Source organism: Barbus barbus (assembly GCF_936440315.1).
Source record: "Barbus barbus genome assembly, chromosome: 11".
NCBI lineage: Eukaryota > Metazoa > Chordata > Actinopteri > Cypriniformes > Cyprinidae > Barbus > Barbus barbus.
This window is the reverse complement of record NC_136739.1, coordinates 25,760,209-25,768,517: the sequence shown is the minus strand read 5'-3', so window position 1 is coordinate 25,768,517 and position 8,309 is coordinate 25,760,209.

Sequence of the window (8,309 nt, the reverse complement as noted above, 5' to 3'; positions counted from 1 at the left end):
AGTATTTGCACGCTTTTTAGAGTCTATTGTGCTTGTTCTTTCTATCCGGGCCAAATTATGCCATCTGAAAGCTAGAAAATTATGAAAACATTTCCCATTGTTAGGATACATGACCTATTTTGAGCAGCCTCGCTGTTTGTGTGCAAACCATTCAGAGATCTTGTGGAAATTTGTTTTATATTCCCCGAGACAAAACTTACATCTTCATCAGACTTTTAAATGCAATGCTAATTGCTTAGACCGCTTTTGTTTTAAAAAACCAAATGGTATTCATAAAGTCCATGACAGGATAATGGGATTCTGGCTACAGATGATGAGGTGGCGTTTAGATTAGATGGAAAAAAACAAAGAGATGAATGAAGAAAATAAGAGCAATTAATTCTCAAACGGTGGCCCTTTCAAACAAGCAGTTTTTTTTGTTTTCTTTGCTCGTTGTTTCTGCAAGGGTTAAAAAATTGAAAGATTTCTGGTCGTCTTTGGCCATCTCCCAAGACACGGCTTTCAATGGGATTAGTCAGGGATGCTCCTAATTGCTATTGATTGCTGTGAGCTGCATTAAATTGCTTCGCCCTCGTCCTGCAGGGACGTAGAGGGAGGCAATTAGTGGTGTGGACAGGGTTTGGTGGGGTGATTAATTGGAGGGTATCGAGAGTCCTGTGGGTAGAGGGAAACATGCACCCAACTCTTAACACCTGACTTTGCAAACTTTATCATCTCTCTACTAAGAGTTAAGAGCTTTCAAATGCACTTTTACAGAACAATGTGTGCAGACAGATACAATCCTAAGGGAAATGACTCGCATTATGTATTGTTTTTTGCAGTTCTTATGATGCTTTTGGTTAACAGTATATCTGAAGATGTCCTTAATATAAAGCCTGGCTTTATTATTCATCCAAGATAATCTTTTAGCCAGAGTTTATTTTAAAGGAAAAGGCTGGAGATATATATTTCTAATTATTACCTAGAATCTACCCACTACTCGAGAGAGGCTGATGAAAAAAGGCACTGGAAATCTCAGAAGTACTGAAAAATTATCATCTTTTTATGTTTGGAAAGTTCTGCTGCAAAACAAACTTTCTTCACTACGTGAACTGAATGATTCTAAACTGGATTCCAGTTTAAAAATTCAATGTCACAAGCCTTATTCGGACAAGACTAGTTTTCCCTAAGGAAGACTCAGACTTGCCTGTTTATCTTGCATATCTTGCAACTGTTTACCAGCGTAGAAATCCTCTGACAAATGATGCTAGGGATATATAAACACCATATAACATAGCCAATTTTTTATTCCATTTATTTTTTTATATATATATATATATATATATATATATATATATATATATATATATATATATATATAAATTTACATTTTAGCTTTTTAGATTAGATTACCTCTGCCCTCACCCTACCTTAAATTTAATATTTAAAAAAACACTAATTTAACTGTTAATCTTTCGTCTCAAGTCTAAAAAGAATGCCCAGTAAAACAAATAATGTTTTCTAAATTTTTCTTGTCGCATTTAAACAGTTAGTTTTAGTGTTTTATGTTTTAATTTATTTAAACGAAAGTAGTATTGTGAAATTTTAATAGTAGGTGTGTTAGCATTTAAGAGTATTACCATGACAGTTTTTTTTTTGGGTTGAAGTTTGTTTCTTATTTGCTACCTAGTGCACTTCATCTGTTTTCCCCCTTTTACATTATTTGGGCTTCTTGCCAGCTGGCAGTTCAAATGCTTCCTGCTGATATCCTATCTGATGTAAAAAGAAAATGAAATCAATAAAGAGAGCCCCATCCTCTGTATAGTAGCATCCGGGACGATCCTCACCTTAATTAATTTCTTCCCTTAATTATGTGATCTTGTGGGCACATGAGTTTTTTTAAGCAATTACAGACGTCTGGTGTTAATAATTGTAACTTAAAACATCTGAAAAGTGCTTTTCTTGGACGTTGGAGTATGTCGGTCTGTAGGACTGGAAGCAAGGCTACTGTTTCTGCTACTTATGATGAAAGTCACACTTCTTCAATCGCTTTTAGGGAGCTTTAGAATTTCTTTGTGCCACTTCCTCCTGTTGTATCAGCACTTTAATGCTCTCCTAGACAATGATGGATGAGTAAACCTGTGCTGGAGTTACAGTAATGGTCTGAGTTCTTCTCTTTCCTGCTCTCTGACCTCAGTGTGGTGACTGTTTTCTTAGAAGTCGCAGAATAAAGTGAACATGTGCCCAGCTCTCCATGTGACAGAGGGAATGTGATGTTTCCACACTGTAAATGAATGGCTAGTTATAAAATACCGCTCTGTCAGCATGTAGGAACTGCTCATGTCTGCAGTATCAGATGCCCTGTGCATCTGGCTGGAGATGAGCTGGTTGGATTTGCTTACAAAAGATGTTTAAAAAAATAAATAAAAATAATACACACACCGGCTTTCTTTTTTTACTGAATAACACTTTTTTTCAGTCTATTTAACAAAATAGTTTTGTCTTCATAAATAATGCACATTTTTAATCCTCTTTCTAACTCTGAATTCAGAATACACATTAAACGCTTTGAGATAATTACATGTTTATACATTAGGAAGGGCACCTGGGCTTGGTCTTGTCCCATAAAAATGAAACATGTATTATAATGATAATAATAATTCTCATTTTAAATAATAGCACTGTTAAATGATACATATCAGTGAGTAAAATTGGTTTTAAATGAATAGTTCACAGAAAAATGGAAATTCTGTCATCATTTACTTGTTTCAAACCTGTACGACTGTTTTTATTCACTTATGATCTTTTCTTCCAGTGAGATGTCCTGCTGCAACTGAATCGAGACGGTGAGTTGAACTAAATATCCGTCAGATTTTTGAATGAATCATTCAGAAAGATTTTGTTAATGTGACCAACTAATTAAAAATCTGTTAAAAAATCATAATTTGTTCATTAATTGGACATCTACTTCTCTCATAAAACCTCTTGTATATATTTTGTTCTGTTTCTCACTAGTTATTTTATGGCTTCTAAAGACTTGGAATGTAGCGCATGAATCATGGTTTAGTTTTATCGTATTTTGGGTTCCTTTTGAAGCTTGACAGCTCCAGTTCCTCATTCATTGTAATTGCATGGAAATACACGATTTGAGAATGAGAACAATTCTTCAACATTTCTCCGTTTATGTTCTATAGAAACAAGTCATTTGGCTTTGCGACAACATGAGGCTGAGTAAATGATGCCAGAATTGTCTTTTTTTGGGGGTGAACCGTCTCTTTAAGTGTGAGGACCCTCAGTGCCCATCAGTAAGAAAAGCTGATTGTTTAACAGTATTTTTTTTCATCTTCCATTATAGATGCAGTTTGTTTCTTTTCAGGCACAAGTTCATATAACAGTTTTGTTTAGAAAAAGAACAATCTTCACAGCTTCCAGCTACAGTTGGACAGTGTCTCAAAAAAAGAGTAATGGTTCACTTTTACAAAACTGACAGTGAATGGCGGAGACATTGACAGGCATTGAAGGCCATGTGCACAAAGAATCAGGTCTTTTTAGAAGCATGATGCAAAACACAAGTTCTTCACGGACGAAGCCGGTCCTCCCTTCAGTGGACGTACTGTAGCTTGTTATGAATCAGGATGCTGTGAAAAAGTTCAATTGAGATGTATTCCACGTCATCAGGCCTGGCCATTGTGAATTCCATGTGATTGTCAAAAGAGAACAGTGTTGGGAAAAAAATCATACATGAGGGCAGATGGCAGTTTTAAGTGCCACAGCTGACTTTCAGTCAATAAATAATCAATAAATGACAGTTTCACTAATATCTCTCATGACGTCCAATGATGTGCGATATGCTGCCAAAACAATAAACAGCTGTCCAGTTTAATGAACATTTAGGGTTAATATATTAAAAACAAACAAACACGGTTTTGCCCCATACAACAATTCCAGGACACATTTTGTTTCAATACAGTCTGAGACTTTGATTACTTTTGGGGCGAATCTCACAAAAAATTGTGAAAAGAGCATGTCCAGGACATATTTACCCCAAAATCAAGAGAGAGATTTTGCATAAAGAACATTTAAACCTATTTTTAGCACCATTTAGATTTTAGATATTGTGTCATTTCATGGCAATTTTGGCATTTTAAACAACTTTTTGTCAATTAAGCAAATTTCTTTCCAAAATGTAAAAAGGAAATATTTGAAGTATTTATTCATAATGATTATGTATATAAAGTATATTTACTGTGTGTCATACATGAATTAAATTACATTCATATATATATATGAACATTGAGAATAATTCAACATTGAGAATTTTTACATTATTTCTGAATGTAGTGATAAAATGTGACTTATTTTCTGAAAAATATATTGCACACGCCCAAAAAAAATAAAGTTCCAATGGGTTATGGAGAATTGCCACAATTCACAATGTAAAAACTGCCACAATGCAAAGAAAAAGAAAAAATAACAACTAACTGATCTCAAAATTGGCATAATTTCCATTGTGCACTTTTTAGGTTGAAATGTGATTGGACATTTTTTGTGAGATTTTCCCACTAATGTGATTTTGTTGTTGTTTTGTTTAGTACAGCCATACATCATTAAACTGAGATTGTATAGTAATTAAATGAATGAGTTTCTCGCAGGGCTTTGAAGCTCATGTTCTGGTGCTGCAGTAGATGTATAAGTCTAGAACTATAGCAAAGGACAGATTGGCTCAGAAATCCTCCTCTAGCCTGTGATTTTTAGAAAGCCAAGCGCCCCACACGCATTGGGATGGGCAGGCTTAGGACAAAAAGAGAAACAGAAGCCATGGAAACAAAAAGATCGCCCGCTCACATAAGCCTGAGCTTTGCTTGTAGCTGTGGGTCATGTTTGCTTCTTAGTGCTTCACAGTCTCGCTCGTGACAGCTTGTGTACTCATCTGCACGCTCTCTTCCTTAAGTATCGCCCTGTCTCTGTGTTAGACGATGCTACACAACATCTGTTTTTTATATGATCAGAGCTGTAATAAATGACCAGTGTGAATAAGACTCTATGGAGAATTTAATAATCATCTGTCTTCAGCTATATGTCATTTATGGACTTACAGTTCATTATTTCAATTGAGACCTAATGATTTGTTGACTTTTTGGACAAAGCCTTAGCTTCTACATTGAGCTATAGAGAGACCCTGAAGATGAAGTAAAGGCAGTGAGCGAATGCGTATATATAGATATATTCTAGCACCTTCTTTGCGGGTCATGCTGTTGCATTCATTGTCATCTCATTACCAAATCTGCAGATCTGTTATTAAGTAGCTCATCCATCAGTGCTTAGAAACCGAGTCCAAAAGGTTAAAGGGAATGAATGCTGTTGGATGGGAAAAAATACCTATGATAAATCGCAGGGGCTTGGTGAATTTCCCATTGAATTAATGACTGGTATTCATCATTGAGAAAAAAAAAGGAGGAGGAAATCAGGCAAGTTGGGTGCCTGTTTTAAAGAGGATCTATAAGCTCTGAATTTGTTCAACCTGAACGATGGTCATTGCTAACGTTGTGCTGTAATAGGTCTCTGCACAGATGCGAAAGTCTTCAGCAAATGTGGGCTAAAAGCGGCTCAGAGTCTGTTTAGAGGTTCTTATTGGTTTAAGTGCTTCTCAAAGTGCAGTTGATCAACATCTTCCTTCTAAGCTGCGAGCGAAATTGCCGTGAGCCGAGGTTACGGATGCGCTGAAGATCAAAAGAAGTGGTTTTAAACGTTGCTTTGAAGCGCCAGACTGTATGCAGATTCCTCCCTTTGTTTTAGCCCTCTGCATGCTGGGCTGCGTGTCTGCCGGGCAGTACCACAGAGGGCAGAGGCGGATAATTTATCACTGCATATTGCCTGATTAAGGAAAATTAAAGTAGGCTGCTGCGGGCTAGCTAATTGCTTAGATAACAAGTTCAAGCTGCTAGACTTTAGGAAAGCGTGTTTGTTTGGGCTTGGGAGAGAAAAATAAGGGTAATACAAATAGAAAACTCTGCAGTACGGTAGTGATTTATAGGATGCACTGGACTGATATTTGGTGACACTTTCCACGAATAGGGTACAGTATATAGCCTATTGAACAATACTATAAAAGGAGGTCAAATTAAATATTGATCGATGGTTTGTTTGTTTATTTATTTTTAATGAAATTGAGCATTTTTGCCATTTAGTATTGGCCTAAATACATTCTAAAAAATATTTTTTGAAGTTGTAAATATAGCAACAATTATTGAAGTATATTGTACAAAAAAATAGTTTCAGTCTTTCAACTTATAAATGTCATGTTTAATTTAATGTGTTCCTTGACATTGAGACAATTTTCACTCAAATTACTAGTAAATTTCAAAAATAATTACAAAGCAAATGTAGTAAAAGCTGACTTGTATTTTTATAGTTTGTTTTTGAAATAAATATCTCATGCTGAACAAGGCTGCATTTAATTGATCAACAGCTGCAATATAGTTTTTGACCAAATATTATTTTATTTTTTTTACATTTTAAAATTAAATTTATTCTTGTGATGGCAAAGCTGAATTTTCAGCAACCAGTCTTCAGTGTCACGTCTTTCAGAAATCTTTATATATATATATATATATATACACACACACACACACACGTACACATAAGTTGTTGTAGTGTAGCCTATTCATGGAAAGTGTTTGCCACCTGTAATACTGGATCCATCCTTATACGAGTTTTCATATGAGTGATGCAATAAAATCATTTCCCAGAACAATCACTGAATAATCTTCATTTCCCAGCTGTGTTTCTCTTGGGCCATTTTCCAATTATGTGGTGTAGATCTACCTTATTCCCACTTGTTCCACTAATTAAACAATTAAATTCGAACTTGTCATTAATCACGTTTCTTAATGAACAAGTTCATACCCCCTAGTAATGCTACCACGAAATATAACTCATACTCAACAAATGTGGGAACACAGGGGCTTGTACAGGACCAGCGGAGGTGTGGTTTTGTTTATGTAATGTTTTAATGTGTGCTATGGTAAGATATCTCACTGTAAGCGCAGACTAAAATGATCCATTTTATCTTCAGAGGATTGAGGTGAAATTTTCTCATTGAGCACTCATGATCATGTGAAATATACAAACACTGTTTAAGCAGCATAAGCAACTAATAAAACTAGTGGTGAATCTCATGAAACCTGTCAAGAACATGTCCTGATGTCAAAATTAAAGGAAAAATAAGAAATTGTATTTTGCCCAATGAAACTGACGATATTTTGACACGTAAGCATTTTCACTCTTAAATTATCATTACAAAAATGCAAAATACTTCATTATCATTAATGTATAATTAATGTTACTCTCATTAATGTAAAGTTACAAAACGTATTTGTCTATTCTCATAGTATATGTTGTACGTTATTTAAATCTTTTAAAATTATTTTTTACAAATATGTAATTAGTTTATTTTAATAATTGAATATATTATTTTGGTATTTAATATTCTTATTTTAATTTACTACAGTAAAAATATAGTATTTCATTAGTAAGAATATAATGACAATCCCTGTGGGGGAAAATTGTTTTTTTTTGACGGAAATATTACATTTGGATTTGAATTTGGGTTAACTTTCATAAAAAAAAAAGTCAAAATGCAAAAAATATAATGATTCTGAAAACAGACGTTATTTTATGCAAAATATCATTTCTAAATTTACTGTCTTTAGTTTGCAGTAATAAACATTTTTGTAAAATATTTGTGTTGTAAAATATTTATTATGGTTGTATTTGTTGTACTTTTTTATGATGATTTAAAAAAAAAAAATTAATGATTTATATTATTTTGATATTTTAATAATTTGATAATTTAATATTCCTATATTAATTTAATACTGTAAAAATATTGCATTTCATTAGTGAGAATCTAATAAGATACCCTGTGAATAATATGGAGTTACAAAAAAAAAAAAAAATTCAAATAGAACTATTTTGAGGCGAATTTAAAATGCAAATTTGGATTCATTTTTATGGAAAAAAGGCCAAAGTGCAAAAATGATAATGAATTTATGCAAAGTATAATTTCTAATTTTATTCTCGATTTTGGAGTGTAATGTTTTCATGAGGTTCACCCTAGTATGAACTCATCACAGGAGAAAAATGTGTCCTCAGTGAAAGACACTTGTTATGATTCTGCCAAGGACTTTTATGTGTGTGTGTGTGTGTGTGTGTGTGTCTTAGTGTAGAGTATGTCCCATGTATCTCAGCATGTCCAGCCATCTTAGTTTGCCAGAGGAATTGTGCTCCTGCCAATCAGTCCCTCGCTGTCATAAGGTGGGCCGTCCCCT